Below are 18,439 nucleotides of genomic sequence, written 5' to 3'. Positions count from 1 at the left end.
ACAAAATTATTTATGTGATAGAACAGGGATGTAAGGAAGAAGGAGCAGACCTGACACCCCAACCCACACCCCAGTGGTAACCACCAACAACCACAGGTAGAAGAAGATAACTAAATAAGTTGACAAAATAAAGAAAAGCCTATGAGTTATGAGAAGGACAGAGATGGACATTTTAATGAATAAATACCCCTAGAGAGCATGAGCCATGGTTATCTCACTGGATTTCAGAGATAGACCCCCTAGCCTATTGAGTATACCTTTGCTTTCTATTAAACCTGCTTTTTCACACTCCTGTTCTCTTGCTCATGCCTTTCATCCCTACACTTCACTCGAATCTGCGACTCCTTGCTAAAAGTCCAGGAGAATTCCAGTGGCAAATTCGGTAACATATGTTTATGTTGTATATATACAATATATACAAATATATAGTGGTGGTGTGCCATGAAGTCGGTTCTGACTCATAGCCAACCTGCATAGGATTTCCAAAGCTGTATATCTTTACCAAAGTAGAAAGCCAGCTAGTAGTTTCGAACTGTTGAGCTTGCAGTTAGCAGCCGACTGGTAACCACTATGCTACCAGAGGTAGCTTTGAACTGCAAGGTCTAGTTTAAGCTTACCAACTGCTCCTCGGAAACCCTATAAGGGTCGTTATAAGTCGGTACTGACTCGATAGCACTTCACAACAGCATATACATAGTGGATCAAAGCTGTTTAGTTACTAGTGGAATATGGAATATGCTGGCCAAAATATTTAGTCATTGGGAATATCCAAGCAAGCAGGTTATGAGCACCCTGTAGTGGTATAATTTTGAAATGGATATAATTTAAGGCCCTTGATATTCTAAGATTCTATAAAAAATAGAATCTATGAACACATAAAAGTGAAATGTTTTTTTACCTCAGCCATGGCATAAACATTCCCTGGAAGGCACCTCTTCTATTCAGTGGGGTTTCAAAGACCATTTCTCCAGAAGTGCTGTTGCGGTGCAAATTACATTGATAAATTCTGCCTCCATTTAACTTCTGATTAATTTGTCTGCCTACCTTAAATTTGACAACATTTTATGATCTGAGTCTCTTGATTCTTTGCAATTTTAAGTTCTGAAAGTTGGTTTAAGTGAAAACGGATGTCTTTAAAGGTTAGGGATTGAATGTGCAAATTAAAAAAAAAAAAAAAAAAGAAAGAAAGCTTCATTTCATTTGAAAGAAATTCATGATAAAGTTGAAATTTTTGAAAACAGAGAAAAATAAAGTGCTAAAATAACCACGATCCATAAAATCCAATATCCAAAGATAAGTGACAACAATTCAGTAGTCCTGGCAATTCAGCAAATTCCTTCCAGCTCTTTCTTTCTTTTTTTTTTTTTTTTGCTAATAAAATAGTCCCTACAAAAAGTATTTATGTTCCAATACAGTTATTATCTTCTTAAAATCTGCAATTATTTTCCTTTAAGTTTTTATTTTCTTCTTTCTCCTTGTTTGACCTTAATCACATTTATTTTACTAAGAAATGCTCCTAGATCGACTTGCCTTCAGGTATTTCTTTGTTTTTCTAGAAGATTGTATTTAAAAATACTGGTAGTCCCAGCTTTAGGACATATTCAAATTATTTACAAACCACACTTAGAACCATTTTCTTTCTTTCTTTCTTCCTTTTTTTGGTACATATAATAAGGAGCTCTGGTAGCATAGTGGTTATGAATCGGGCTGCGAACCGCAAGGTTAGCAGTTTGAAACTACCAGCTGTTCCACTGGAGAAAGACGAGGCTTTCTGTTCCTGTAAAGATTTACAGCCTCGGAAACCCTGTTCAGGGTCGCGCTATGGGTTGGAACCAACTCGACAGCACTTAACAGCAACAACAATATCATTAATAATATGTATGAACTACAGTGTTGCAGTGTATAATTTACTAATGTTACCACTCTCAGATGTAATTTTTCCAACTCCCAAGGACAAATACACATCAGATTTACAAAGATATGAATAAGAAGAAGCAGCAATAATGGGGTAAGTGAGGCTTTTGACTGAACATCAAAACCATCATATAATGGAGTCATTTGAATGAAACTGTGGTAAGTTAGGGACTACCTGTATTCTGATATGTGGGAGAAGATGTCTTAGTGATATAACAGACTTTCAACTCTCCAATCTCACTGAAGCTTTTAAAAATCATGGATAATCAAAAATCTATAAAAAGTACAGAAGACCCTCCTTTTCTTTATTTGCTTGCTTATTTATTTAAGAAATAATCCAATTATTAGCTAAAACAAAGAGACGTGAACACAGCTTTGGTCCTATCAGTACGCTGCCAGGCTGCTCTGTCTCCATCTCTTCTTGATTTCGATTTTACCAATTTCTATTGGCCCACTATGAGTCCCTACGTGGTGCAAATGGTTGTACTGTCATTTATGAACAGAAAACTGGTGTTTACAATCCACTGAAGGCTTTTCAAAATAAAAGCTAGGTGATTTACTTCCAAAGGTATGAAATACAACGATGGAACTGAAAACCTTATGGAATACAACTCTATTCTGATACACATGGAGTTGTCATGAATTGGACTTGACCTGAAGGCAACTGATTTGGCTTTTTGTTTCTTTGTTTAGGATATTCATCCAATAGGGCAATGTAACAGTTGATATCTCATGGACTCCTGAGCAACATTGCATAGATATATCAAAGGAGAAAATGTTATTTTGACTTTTTTTATGGCATTTGTAAGCTGATAATGTTGACTATTTTTTATGCTGATATAGTATCAACAAATATTCTGTGTAAGTACTAGGCCCATCACCCCCATACATTCATATTGATCATACATTCTATGCTAAGTAAGGCATTTATAAATCTGACCAAATATTGCAAGCATTTCCCCAAATATTATAATATACTAGCAGATGAGGCTAGACTGTACTTTAGACAGGCACATCTAGTATTGCCAGGAATTCAAGGACTTAGAGATTTTACCCGAGTATTCCCACTTCATTCTCAGCAATAAACCTTTCAGTCTTTCTATGTTTTATAAGGTTGACACAAAAGTAACATAATTGTTGTTATAGTCATCATCATCCATTACATTTGTCCAGAATTTTACTGATTACAAAATGGATTGTCATATTTGACCTCTTTGATCTTATCAACAATTTATGGAAGGCAGGGTTGAAATTAGAATACTCATATTAAAATATATATCTGAGATTCTGAGGCTCAGGTAGATTGCCTTACCCAAAGTCACTGCAAAAAAAAGCCTCTTTTTGTGCTTGTATCAGAGATGATAAGACAGTTTTTTTTTTTTAATGTATTTACATTTGTTGGTAAAAATACGCACAGCAAAATATACACAATTTTAATATGAACAATTCAGTGACATTGCATTGTTTAAATTGTGTAATCATTCTCCCTGTCCTTCTCCAAATCATTAAACTACCATGAACATAAATGTATTGCCCCCTAAGCTTCTTAGGTCCTGGTATAGTGCTGTGGGTTAATGTGCTGGACTGCAAAGTTGTTTTGCACTGCAAGGTTGGTGGTTCAAGTTCACTAGCTGCTCCTCGGAAACCCTGTACAGGGTTGCTATGGGTCAGAATACACTCAAAGGCACTTAACAACAACAAATTTCTTTCCCACCAATTATCTGCCACATTGCTTTATTGTGGTGACTTGTATGTTGCTGTAATGCTGGAAGGCATGCCACTGGTATTTTAAATTCTTCCAGGGTCATCCATGGTCATCTATGGATAGCTCCCAGTAGAACTTCCAGATGAAGATAAACTAAGAAGAAGAACCTGGTTATTTATTTCTAAAAAAAGATTTGCTAGTGAAATCCTTATGGATAAAAGCAGAACATTTTCTAACGTAGTACCTGAGGATAAGATCCTTTGATATAGTGCATGAACATGAAGGAAGGCATTCAAAATGTTACTTGATAAGCAATATCTCTGTAGTCCTGGTATGGTGCTGTGCGTTAATACACTGGACTGTAAGGTCAGTTTGAACCGCAAGTTTGGTGGTTCAAGCTCACCAGTCGCTCCTTGGAAACCCTAACCAGAGTTGCTATGAGACAGAACCAACTCAATGGCGCTTAACAACAACATCAAGAGTTGTTGCCATAAAATAGAGTTGACGTTAGTGACAAATGGACTAAAGCTTTTGTAATCTTCATTTGCTGATGTGGCAGGATATAAAATGAAAAAATACATCTGTAAACATCCATCAGTTGCTCTGATGTGGACTGTATGAAGTATGAAAATTGGAAGTTATCAAAATGAGAGGGAACACATAAAGAATGATATCCTAGGCAAAGTTGTTGTTGCTGTTCGGTGCCATCGAGTCGGTACTGACTCTTAGCGACCCTATGCACAACAAAATCAAACACTACCCGGTCCTGGGCCAACCTCATAATTGTTGCCATGCTTAAGGCCATTGATGCTGCCATTTTGCCAATTCATCTCTCTGGGGTCTTCCTCTTTTTTTCTGACCCTCCACATTACCAAACATGTTATCCTTCTCCAGTCACTTGTCCCTCCTGACAATATTTCCGAAGTAGGAGAGACGAAGTCTGACTATCCTGGCCTCCAAGAAGCACTCTGGCTGCAGATCTGTTTCCTCTTTTGGAAGCCCATGATACTGTCAATATTACAATCAGTGACCAAGGAAGCATTGAGCCAATTGGTTGCAAAAGACCTCTTTTATAAAGTGTTATAAAGTAAAGACGTCATCTTGAGCACCAAGATGCACCAGACTGAAACCATGATACTTTCAATACATGTATTTTCATATCTAAGAAAAACTGGATAATAAATAAGAAAGACCAAGGAAGAATTGATGCATTTGAATTATGGTATAGTCTAAGAATATTAAAGATACCATAGACAGCTGAAAGAATGAGCAAATCTGTTTTGGAAGAAGAATAGGCAGCATGTTCCTTAGAAGAGAGGATGATGAGACTTTGTCACATTAACTTTGGAAATTTGGAGACACCAGTCTCTGGAGAAGGACACATTGCTTAGATAAATAGAAGGTAAGTGAAAAAGAAGAAAACCCTCAAAAATGAATTGGCACAGTAGATGTAAGAATGGGCTCAAGAGTAGAAATGATGTGAGGGTGGCACAGGATCAGACAGCATCTTCTTCTGTTGTACATAGGGTATATATGCATCAGAACTGACTGATGACATCTAACAATAACACCTATGAGGGCTTCTCATGACACCTTTCTAGTCACTGTTGTCAGTTTGACTCTACAGAGATAGTTCTTTTAACAGGCACAATACTCAAGCAGATATACTTTACAAATCAAGCCAAGACACTGTGTAGTTTAAAAAAGACTCCAGGGATTACTTTGGATTTGAGATTTGAGATTTTCTCAGGGCAATAGTTTTAAGGGTTTATCCAGTCTCACTAACTCAGAAAAATCTGATCCCATTGAGAGTTTGAAATTCTATTCTCCCCTACCCCACACACATAACTCTTTTGATTAAAAGTCCTCTGCAGAATATTTGATCAGAACATTCAGCAATAGTAATGAGACACCATCCAGTTTTGCTGATCTCATGGCATAAGAGGCAGTTGTTAATGGAGGCAACCAAACACATATTCAATTTTCTTGTCTGAATCATTAATCTTCTTTTTCCTTGAATGCTCTTGATCAATAGAAACCAATTGCTATAGTTTGCACGGCTCTTTGCAAGATTTTAAGACCCCAGATAATATGCAGTGAGCTAGGAAGTAGAACAGAATAAAACAATAATAGGGCGATTGAATGGAATATCCTATGAATTTGTAACTTTATACCCTTAATCCAAGAAAAAAATCTCATAAGGTATTTGTTTATGCTCAAACAGAATCAGCAGATATTCTCCTTTTGTGTTTTTCATTTGTTTGTTTATTTGTTAAAATATATATAAATGCCAGCATTTGTCATTTCAACATTTTTCAGGTTTTCAGTTCAGTGATATCAATCACGTTAATCAGTTACACAACTAGTACCCTTAATGTATACCCGATTTCTCTTTACTACAGAAGCTCACTTCTTCCCAAATACACACTGCTTGTAGAGATAAATGGCCAGGATTGCCCTGCAACTCCAAGTGATTCCCAGGGAAGTTGGCATATTCTCTGGTGCTTGCAATATGGAGCACTCTACTGGAGTCCTGATGTGGTGCTGTGGGTTAATGGTCTGTACTGCAAAGTCAGTTTGAAAAGCAAGGTTGGTGGTGCAAGCTCACAGTAGCTCCTCAGAAACCCTATGCAGGGTTGTTGTGGGTCAGGAACAAACTCGGCGGCACTTAACAATGAAGTGATGTTGTAGGTTAAGCACTCAATTACAAGGTTAGTTTGAATCACAAGATCAGTTGTTCAAACTTACCACTCCTCAGATATCCTACACAGGGTTGCTATGGGTCAGAACGGATTCAAAGGCACTTAACAACAACAACAACAACAGTGGTGCAAACTATTAACACACTTCTATGGTAACTGAATTAAGGAGCTCTGGTAGTGTAGTGGTTATGAATCGGGCCGCCAACCTTAAGTTCAGCAGTTTGAAACTACCAGCTGTTCCACAGGAGAAAGAGGAGGCTTTCTGCTCCTGTAAATATTTATAGCCTCAGGAACCCTGTATAGGGTTGCTATGAGTTGGTTCCCATCCCATGGCACATAACCACCATCACCATGGTAACTGAATTAGTTGAAGGTTTGAGTATACCCAGAACCACCTTGCAAGAAAGGACTGGTGACCTACTTCCTAAAAACAAGACACCGGAAGCCATATAAAACACAGTTATCTGACACACATGGGGCTCTGTGTTGATGTTAAATGCCAGTTGTGCTGTTTCTGACTCACAGTGACCATGTATACAAGAGAATGAACACCACAGGTCCTGTACCATCCACACAATCACTGCTATGCTTGAGCCCATTGTTGCTGCCACAGTGCCAAACCATCTCGTTGGGGGGTCTCTTTTTCTCTTTTCATACACTTTACCAAGCATAATATTTTCCTCCAGGGACTGGTTCCTCCTGATAATGTGCTCAAAGTATGAGAGATGAAGTCTGGTCATCCTGGCTTTTAAGGAGCATTCTGGCTGCATTTCCAACTCAGACTTATTTGTTCTTCTATAATCTGTGGTATCTTTAATATTGTTCTCCAACATCATAATTCAAATGCATCATTTCTTCTATAGTCTTACTTATTCAATGTCCAGTTTTCATATGCATATAAGGGTATTGAAAATACCATGGTTGGGTCAGGGGCACCTTAGCCCTCAAACTGACATCTTTATCTTGAACACTTTAAAGAGGTCTTGTGCAGTAGATTTGCCTAATGCAATACATCATTCAATTTCTTGACTGCTGCTTTCATGACTATTGATGGGGGATCTAGGCAAAGTGAAGTCTTTGACAACTTCAATCTTTACTCCATTTACCATGATGTTATTTATTGGTCCAGCTGTAAGAATGTTTGCTTCCTTTACATTGAGGTGCAACTCAAAAATGGGCAGTAGTCTTTGACCTTTATCAGTAAGTGTTTTAAGTCTTCTTTGTTTTCAGTAAACAATGGTGTGTCATCATCTGAATATCACAGGTTTTTAATGAGCCTTCCTCCAATTCTGATGCCATGTTCTTCTTCATATATTTCGCCTTTTGGAATTATTTGCTCAGTATACAGATTTACTAAGTATGGTGAAAGAACACAACCCTGATGTATACCTTTCCGAATTCTGTTCGAATTACTGCTTCTTGGTCCATGTACAGGTTCCTCATGAGCACAATTAAGTGTTTGGGAATACTTGTTCTCTGCAATGTTGTCCATAGCTTGTCATGATTCACAGAAACCAAAGTCTTTGCACAGTCAGTAAAGCACAGACAAACATCTTTCTGGGATTTTCTGCTTTTAGCCAAGATCCATTCCATGACAGCAATGATATCACCTTGTTTCATGTCCTCATCTGAATCCAGCTTGAACCTCTGGAAGTTTCCTATCAATGTACTACTTCTGCTCTTTTTGAAGTATCTTTATCAAAAATTAACTTGAATATGATATTAATGATATTGTCTGATAATTAACTCACTCCATCCAGTCACCTCTCTTTGGAATGGGCACAAATATGATCTCTTCCAATCAGTTGGCTAGGTAGCTCTCTTCCAAATTTATTAGCATAGATGGCCTCCAGTGCTGTATCAGTTTGTGGAAAGATTTCAATTTGTATTTCATCAATTTCCAAATTCTTGTTCTTTGCCAATTCCTTCAGTGCACATTGGACTTCTTCCTTCAGCACCATTGACTTTTGATCATGTGTGACCATTTCTTTTTGGTACCATGAGTCTGTCTTTCTTCTTTTGATGCTTTGTACATCATTCAATATTTTGTCAAAAGAATCCTTCAGTATTATAAGCCAAGGCTTGAATTTTTTTTCTCACTTCTTTCATCTTGAGAAATACTGAGCATGTCCTTCCCTTTTGGTTTTCTAATTTCAAATCTCTGCATGTTTCATTATAATATTTGACTTTGTCCTCTTGAGCTGACCTTTGAAATTTTCTGTTTAGCTTTTTTTACCTCTTCACTTTTTTCCATTTGCTTTTTATATGTCTGTGCTGCAGAACAAGTTTCAGAGTCTTATCATATTAATGTTGGTTGTTTCTTTCTTCTTTGTCTTCTTAATGACCTTTTGCTTTCTCACTTTATGATGTTTTTGATGTCTTATCACAACTCTTCTGGTTTTCAGTCATTAGTGTCTAATGCATTAAATCTGTTCTTGAGATGATTTCTAAATCCAAGTGGGATATGTTTGAGGTCATATTTCGGCTCTTGTAAAACTGTTTTAATTTTCTTCAGCTTCTGTCTGAACTTGCATATGAGCAATTGTTGATCTGTTTCACAGTCTGTCCCTGGCCTTTTTTGGGCTGATGATATGGAAATTTTCCAACATATCTTACCATAGATGTAGTCATTTTGATTTCTGTGTATTCCATAAGGCAATTGATTATTTAACAAAAGCATCCTTGACCGAAGTCTCTAGTCACTGTTTTCCTTCTATTGGTTGGATACATCCAAAGGACAAAAAGAGAAGGAACTGTTCTTGTCTTTGTGAAAGTAACTGAAGCTATTTAGGAGACAATATTCATCTCCAGAAATAACCAATGGCTCAAAGCAGGCCATGCTTTCATTATTTCCTCTCAGTTTTCCTGCAACAATGCCTTGATTAGTAAAGAAGGATTAATTCTTTCCAACTTGAATTCATTAACTATACCACTTTGAAAGTTCTGTCTTAGGAATTATATTGTATTTCTTCAAAAAATATATTGAAATTCTATCGCTGGAACCTGTAAACCTGACCATGTTTGGAAATCTTCTTTTTTTTTTTTCTGTTATGGTAATAAAATCATACCAGAATAGGATAGGTCTCAATCAATACCATTCCTAAGAGATGTCTTATAAAAAGAATAGAATAGGCACAGAGACATAAAAAAGGAAAACAGACTCCAAAGAACATCAACGACTATCAAGGAACAACAAGAAATGCCAAGGAAATTTTAAGGCTGTAGACAAGGAAGAACCCTCCCATAGAGTTGATTTGGACCTTCAGCATCTAAGCTTTGAAGCAATAAGTCCCTGTTCTTTATATCTCCTCATCTGTGCTATTTCCTAGCAGCCTAAGAAACTAAGATAGGCTCTTTTAAAAGTATCTCATGATGAGACTTACAACTTAACCAAAACTCTTCCATCATGCCATTACTGCTTGTAGCACAAGCTGAGATCTGTACTGAAGGAAGAAGTCCAAGGTTCGCTGAAGGCATTGGCAAAGAGCAAGGCCGAGGATTGATGGAATACAAATGGAAAAATTTCAACACATTGATGTAACACTGGAGGTACTCACTCATCTATGCCAAAAAGTTTGGAAGTCTTAGTTAACTGACTGGAAGAAATTCATATCTATGACCATTTCAAAGACAGATGATCAAACAGAATGCCAAAATCATTGGACAATATAATTAATATCACATGCAAGTAAAATTTTGCTAAAGATGATTCAAAAGCAGCTGGAACTGACAGGAAACTGTCAGAGGTTCATGTCAGGTTCAGATGCGGAATGAGGGATATCATTGCTGACATCAGATGGAACTTGGCTGAAAGCAGAGAGTACCAGAAAGTTGTATTTATTATTGTTGTTGTTAAGTGCTGTCGAATTGGTTCTGACTCATAGGAGCCCTGTATATGGTATCCAAGGAGCGATTTGTGAGCCTGAACTGCCGAACTTGTGGTTCAAACTGACCTTGCAGTCGAGTGCAGTGCCACAGAAAGACATATGCCTTTGCTTTATTGGCTATGCAAAGGCTTTCAACTGTGTGGATCATGACAAACTATGGACAACATTGCTGAGAATAAATATTTTAGAACGCTTAATTATGCTCTTGAGGAACCTGTACATAGACCATGAGGCAGTCTTTTGAACAACAAAAAAAGGGGACACTGAATGATTTGAAATCAGGAAAGGTGTATGCCAGGGTTGTATTCTTTCACCATTCTTATTCAATCTGTTGTGCACATAATCCCAGAAGCTGGATTATATGAAAAAGAACGTGGCATCAGAATTGGAGGAATATTCATTAATAACCTGTGAGCTACAAATGATGCAACTTTGCTTGCTGAAAGTGAAGGGAACTTAAAATACTTAATGAAAGTCAAAGACCACAGCCTTAAATGTGGGTTGCACCTTAATGTAAAGACAACTAAAATCCATACTACTGGATAATAAGTAACATCATGATAAGTGAAGAAAAGATTGAACGTGTCAGACTTCATTATACTTGAATCCACTATCAACTTTCAAGAAAGCAGCACTTAAGAAATCAAATGATGTTTTTGCATTAGGCACAGCTGCTGCACATGACCTCTTTAAAGTGTTCAATAGCAAAGATGTCGGTTTGAGAGCTAATGTGCACTTGACACCAGCCATGGTATTTCCAATCATCTTATATGCATATGAAAGTTGGACAATGAATAATGAAGACTGTACAATAAATGATGCATTTGTGTTATGGTGTTGTCAAAAAATATTAAAAATACCATGGACTGCCTGAAGAACAAGCAAATCTATGTTGGTAGAAGTATAGCCAGAGTGCTCCTTAGAAGCCAGGATGGCGAAACTTTGTCTCTCAGACTTGGGATACATTATCAGGAGGGACTAGTTCCTGGAGAAGGATAGTGGAGGATCATTGAAAAAGACAAAGATCTCCAACAAGATGGATTGGCATAGTGTCAGCAGCAACTGGCTTAATTTTAATAACAATTGTGAGGATGGCACAGGACCAGGCAGTGTTTCATTCTGTTGTGCCCTGGGTCATTATGAGTCGGAACCGACTCAAAGGCACCTACCAACAAGAACAACATGCTGCCAGATTTGCATCTTACCTCCTCAACTTAATTTACTTATGTGCCTCAGGACCCTACCCCAGGTTTTTGAATTACATATTTGGAAGACCTGCTCATACCTCCGAGTCTTATCACATGTTATTTTCCCTTTCTAGATTGCACTACGATTTTTTTTTTTTTTTTTTTTTTTAGAAGACGGCATACGAGATGAATTGCTGTGACTGGAGTTCAGACGTTTTTTTTTGCTATCTAAAAATATCCCTGGTACCGTAGAGGTTATGAGTCGGGCTGCCAAACTCAAGGTCAGTAGTTCAAAACCACCAGCGGTTCCTGAGGAGAAAGATGAGGTGTTCTGCTCCTGTAAAGATTTACAGCCTTGGAAAGCCTGGACAGGGTCATTATGAGTCAGAACCCACTCCACAGTACTTACCAACAACAAAAATCCTCACTGTTCATCTCAGAAAGCCTTTTCTGATACCTCACCTAGACTGGCTGTTCCTTGTATGTACTCCCCGGCACCTCTATACTTGAATCTATCAAATTAACATAATTGCCACACACTAAAGTAGTTATCTGTACACTTTATTCTCTCCCTAACAACTTTATGAATGCCTGAGGTCTACTAATCTCTTTCATTTATCTCTGAATCAAACAAGTTTTATATGAGGGAAAGCAAAAAACAAAACAAAAACTATTGCTAAAACACATAGAAATCTTTATTAGATAAAAATATCAGAATATGAAACCATTATTTTTCAATATATCCTCCATCTAAGTTTATACATTTCTGAAGGTAGTGTTTCTATCTCTATAATTCTACTCTTATGAATTCTGCATTCTTCAATTTATATCATGTCAAAATGGCAGGTTAGGCATCCTTGAGGAACAAAAATCAAGTTCCCTTTGTTGTTTTTTTTTTAATTTGGGGGACAAAGGAAAGTCTGACAGGGCTGTGGCATGGATAAGATACGTTTTCCCAATGAAATTCTTATAGAACAACCCTTGGCACCTTCAAAGAATGAGCAAGTACATTATAGTTATGGATAATAATTCCTCAGTACAACTCTTCTGTCTTTGTTCTCACCAATGTCATTTTCAATTTTATTAATATTTCTTCTTAACAAACTCCTGTGATTATCCTTTGAGAACATCTATTAAGATGACTACTTTGGAGTCCCATAAAACCATCTCCGTAAACTTCTGAGCTGACCTCTCTGCCTTGAACTTAACTGGCCCAGCAGATCCCCTTAGAAGCCACTATTTTTATTGGACAATTTTTTTGAAGGCTCTCTAAAGAGACTAAGACAAGTGCATGACTGAAAGAACTTGTCTGCAGCCATACGCTGGCCTCAAAGGCATGTTTAAGCATGTTTTATTTGAAATAAAGCTGTGTATTTATGAACTGTAACCTAATGGTGGTGGCTGTTTGCTATAGAGTCAGTTCTGACTCATAGTGATCTTGTAGAGGGTTTCCAAGTATGTAAAATCTTTATGGGAGAAGAAAACCTCATATTTCTCCCTTGGAGCAACTGGCTGATTCAAACTGTTGAACTTGCAGTTAGCAGCGCAGTTCATAATCCACTATGCTACTAGGGTTCCTTGTAACCTATTGTTGTTGTTGTTGTTAAGTGCCTTTGAGTTGGTTCCGACCCATAGCGACCCTGTACAGGGTTTCCAAGGGTGTAAATCCTTACGGGAGTAGAAAGCTTCATCTTTCTCCCAATTGTTGTTAAGTGCTGTCAGTTGGTTCCAACCCACAATGACCCTGTATAGGGTTTCCAAAGAGCACCTGGTGAGCTTCATCTATTGAGCTTGCTTTTCAACTTGACTTTGCAACCCAACACATTAACCCACGGCGCCACACCAGAACTTCTTGCCACTCCAAGACTCCTGTAACTTAATAACTATGTTTTTCTCCTTAACTCTGCATAAGGTAGAGTATGAGTACCTTAACAATTCAAATAAGCTACATTTGATTGACCAATACTTGAAAAAATATTATAAAAAAGTTATTTAGCTAAATATTGTAGGAATTTGTGGAGTAAAATGGATGTTTTCCTAAAGGAAATAAGACAAACTGGATTTTAATGATGGACAAGAATCAGTAAAGGAAAAGCAAGAGTATTCTGAAAGGAGAACCACGTAGCAAATATACTAAGGGAAGAAATTACAAGTTACCTTGTAAAAAAGCACAAGATTGATTAAGTAGGAAGTTCAGATTACTGTGGGGGATAAGGTTGGAAAGAAAAATGGGGTTAAAGTGGGACAGTAGTTAGAAATCAACCCTGCATGAAATGGAAGAGATAATGAAGGGCTTAGATCATCACAGTGAATTTATGACACTCTTAAGTCAATACTGAATTAACTAAAGCATAAGGAATCAAACTTGAAACTGGAAATGTCAAATCTAAGCTTGTCTTCTGCTTCTGGTTACAAATACATAAGTCTTAAATAATACCTTCCTTATTCGTCCTCAAGGAGGATGCTTGGCAAATTGGAAACATTAGGAGAGACTGACTCATTCCAATAGTTTTTTCTAAAATGAAAGTGGTAAAGGAAATAAACCCACTTAAGTGCTCAGTGAAATTGTAAAATACCTGTCAGATTGTGATAATTGTATGGCAACCTTTTGTGAGGCATGATGAAAAAAAAAAAAAAAACAAAAACCCAGCACAGTAAAATGCTTTCCTTTACTTGATAGTTCTAAAAATATAATGCACGATCAAAGTGTTTCTGTATTCTGGGAAATTTCCATGGATGAAAAAAGGTCCTGCAGAGGAAAACCTTTTCCAGGACTGGCTGGGAAGTAATGGCCTTTCTCTTCCGAACTCTCCATTCTCCCAATTCCACTTGGCTAACATTTCTAAAGATTCTATATCCTCCATTGGCACCATTAGTGATGACAAGTCAAAGGATAATTGGGAGTAGAGAGTATGGTATTATGCCATGGAGGACAATGTTGTTAAGGGTTTAAGGGACTCTACTAAACAGCATCCTTGTGCTTTGATTGTAAGGCAGGCATCAACATTTTACTTTAATTACTAGAATTGACCTGGTATTGGAGAATGTGGATTATGCTTGTTACAGTAATGGACTTTCAAATATCCTAGAAAAAATTTAGACCTCCCCACATTGGGTCCTGGACTGTAAACTGTGTGAAGGAGAAGAGATGAATGTGTGCTTTCTGAGGTTAGGGAGTTCTCAAGGAAGAAAGGGGATAAAAATAATTTAACAACTCATTCTCAGTTTCTTCTATCAAATTTACAGTTGAACAGTCACTACTCACCACTGGGGAATTAATGATTGAAGGAAAGGAAAGAAGCTGGGAGTTTGACTAGCAGAGCTCTCTTCAAATAGAAGAATATATGACTTTAAAATGTGAGTCTATTTGTATTCGATTCCTAGGTGTACTATAACAAAGTACTGCAAATTAGGTTGCTAATAAGAACATAAATTTGTCTCTAAAATCTGGAGGCTAGAGGTCCAAAATCAGCTGTGTTTATTACTTCTATAGTCTGTGAGGGTGAAGCTGTTCTTTCTAGGCCTATCCCCTATCTCCTAATGACGACCTTGGTTTGTAAATGCATCACTCCATTTCTACTCTATTTCCTCTTCAGTTGGCCATCTGCCATCTGAATCTCTCTGTCTCTGTTTTCTTCTCTTGTTGTTTAAAGATGCCAGTCATATTAGACAAGGGCCCATCAGACTCCAGTGTCACCTCATGTTGAACATAAAAGATCTTCAAAAACTCTATAAAAGAGCTTCAGAAAGTTCATGGAAAAATGAGATTGAAAGATAGCAGAAATTTCCATAAACTTTTTTAAGGCCCCTCATGTTTCCAAGGAGTGTGTGGCATGGTAGGATAAGCACTGGACCGCAAGGTCGGTTTGAACCAAAAGGTAGGCAGTTCAAACCCACCAGTCACTCTTCAGAAACCCTATACAGGGTTTCTATGAATCGGGACTGACTCGATGACACTTAACAACAACAAATTTTCAAGCAAAGTCATGTCCAGAAGCACCAGGGATTAGTTGTTCAGCATACATTTGTTATTGTTTAGTGCCATCAAGTCAGTTTTGACTCATTGTGACCCCGTATATGGTTTACAAGGAGCAGTTGGTAGGTTTGAACTGATGACTTTGTGGTTCACAGTCCAGTGCTAATCCTACAGCATCACCCAAATATATTTGTTGTTGTTAAGTGCTGTCGAGTCGGTTCCAACTCATAGTGACCCTATATAGGATTTCTGAGGAGTGGTTGGTGAGCTTGAACTGCCTATCTTGCAGTTCAAACCATCTTTGCAGTCTAATGCATTAACCCACAATATCACATCAGTACTCCAGCATATATTTGGGAGACACAATTCAATCTAGAATAAACTAACAATGTTTGAAATTTCACTATTTTCTGTATATCTGGATGAAACCATTTTAATAGCTAAAAATGTCAATCCAGATCCCTATAGGTTTTAATTAATTCCGTTCATAGGCATAGAGCTAAGGAAGGCACAGAGTAGTGAGAATCTTCAATTATACTAAGAAAAAAATCAGGGAAAGTTTATAAAGGTGATGACATTTGGCCATCAGGCCTCTAATAGTAAAATAAACATTCTAGACAGAATATACAAAGGCTGCATTTTGAAATGACTTGACATTTCTCAGGAATTCCAAGAACCTGGGGTCATTCCTGAAAATTAAACAAGTTTTTTTTTTTTTTTTTTAAAGATGAGATTTTATAGGCTGATAGGTAGACACAGGCACAAAAGGTCTTATTTTCATGAGCTGATGCACTCTTTTTATGAATTACAGAATCACCGAAGGAATTTATAAAGCATTTGCTTTCTGAGATTATCTGATATTTCTGTGAAGTCAGATTAAGGGAAGAGATGCTGCTTGAATCCGAGGGATAAGGAAGAGTGAAGATAACTTGCTGAGATTTCCAATTCTAATGATTAAGTTAGTAAAGAAACTCTGGTAGTGTAGTGGTTACGAATTGGACTGCTAACCTCAGGGTCAGCAGTTCAAAACTACCAGCTGTTCTGTGAGAGAAAGATGAGGCTTTCTGCTCCTGTAAAGATTTACAGCCTCGGAAATGCTGTGCATGGTCACTATGAGTCGGAACCAACTCCACGGCACATAACAACAACAACAACAACACTCAAATCATTCAGATATTAACCTGCAATTGCTCAAGGTTTCTGGTTATAACCTCTGTAGGGAAATTCTATGAAAGATTGAACTGAACCAAAAAGATGACTGAGTGTTTTCAATGGAAAAGTGGAGATTTCCTACTACATTCTGGGTTATCTAACTTCAATGAGTCTTAGAGCCTTTCCTTGTTTTTGAGCTATAAATAAATTGTATATAATTGAAAATGATGCTTGTTATTAGACATGCAAACAAATTTTGTCTAGTGGAGGGAATAACTTATTTCCACTTTCTAAAAAAAAGTCAATTTTAGATCTATTTTAAAATTCATTCTTGATGATCTATGTGGTACTTTGAATTTTCTTTTGATATGATTATGTGGTATCATATTGGTCTGCTTATTGATAATGAAATAAGTAAAATCTCTGAAACATTAATTTTATATTTACATAAGTCATGATTTTATCTTTTTCTTTTAAAAAGTGTATCTTTTAACACTCATCACTAACTTGAAATTTATTTGTATGTGGTCCAAAGACCTAGTAACCTGTCTTTTCCTAAACCTCACATTTCCAGTGACAGGAAAGAAATCTCCCCAGTTCCTCTATATTCAAAATTCATATTGGCTAGTCCAGAACCTGTCAGATAAGTTATTGATGATTAGTTTTATCTAGTGAATACCTAAAACAGGGGCTGTTGTTACTCTCTCAAGGAACAAACATGTATATGAGGTTTAAGCCTGAGACAAGGAAGTCTTGCCTTATATTTAGCTTCTAAAATGTCAATTGCTTATTTTCAACAAATGGAGTCCTGGTGTGGTGCTGTAACCTAAGCACTGTACTGCTAACTGCAAGATCAGTGGTTTAAACTCACTCCTGGAAACTGGGTTGCTATGAGTCAGAACTAACTCAATAGCACTTAATAACACAATGTTTTTTTTAAAATAAGTAACTGACTGTTTTTAATGTAAGAAATGCTGGTACCATATGAGATAATTTATGGGCTGATAATCATAAGATCAGCAGTTTGAATCCACCAACTGCTCCATGGGAGCAAGATGTGACTTTCTGCTTCCATAAAGATTTACAGCCTTGGAAACCCTATACAGGGTGACTATGAGTCAGAACTGACTCCACAGCATGTAGTAGCAACCTTCAATATGCTCATGCCTCATATTCTGTCTATGCATTGTTAGTTGAATCTAAAGGAGGAATTTCAAAACTAAGAAATCATAATGGCCTAGAGAGAGTCTATGCATATGCATTATTTCCATAAAATATGAACTCCCAAACATGGTTCATTTTGTAGAAGGAAATATCGTTTGAGAATATTATAATGTTTTTCTAATGGCCCCAGCATGTCCTTTGCATACTCTTGCAGTAATAGATATGATTTATGACTGCTTTATTTCTTAATATATCTTTCTTGTTAAGTTGTAAGACCAGAAACTCAGACTTATTTGAACTTCCTTCAACAGCAATCTCAAAATAAGGAAGATAATATTTGTCCAATACATATCCTTACATTCACTCAGAGCTCTTAAATTAAAAGAAGACTTTCCATGCATTGAGCCAGGATCTACTGATCTGTAATTTCTTACCCTTAGGGTACCAGAGTGTCCTTGGAGGTTGGACTAATCAAATTTGTTGTTCTCCCCAATGTCACAGAAATGAGGCATGGAAATAAATTGCTAAAAGAGAAGGCAGTTTGAATAATGGAAACCAGGATAATTAGAATTGTTTCCATATATCCCCCAATACCCATATAAATCAAAAGGTAAATAAGTTAAATTTCAGTTAGACCATACTGGCAGCATGATAGTATGACAAAGTACTAACACATTGACAGGGAATTTCCAAGGAAGTTTGAAACAGCTTTCAAACCAGTTAATGGAGGATCCAGCAACACATCAAAAAAA

The sequence above is a fragment of the Chrysochloris asiatica genome, unplaced genomic scaffold (genome assembly GCF_000296735.1).
Source record: "Chrysochloris asiatica unplaced genomic scaffold, ChrAsi1.0 scaffold00016, whole genome shotgun sequence".
Classification (NCBI taxonomy): domain Eukaryota; kingdom Metazoa; phylum Chordata; class Mammalia; order Afrosoricida; family Chrysochloridae; genus Chrysochloris; species Chrysochloris asiatica.
Note: the sequence above shows the minus strand (reverse complement) of the source record.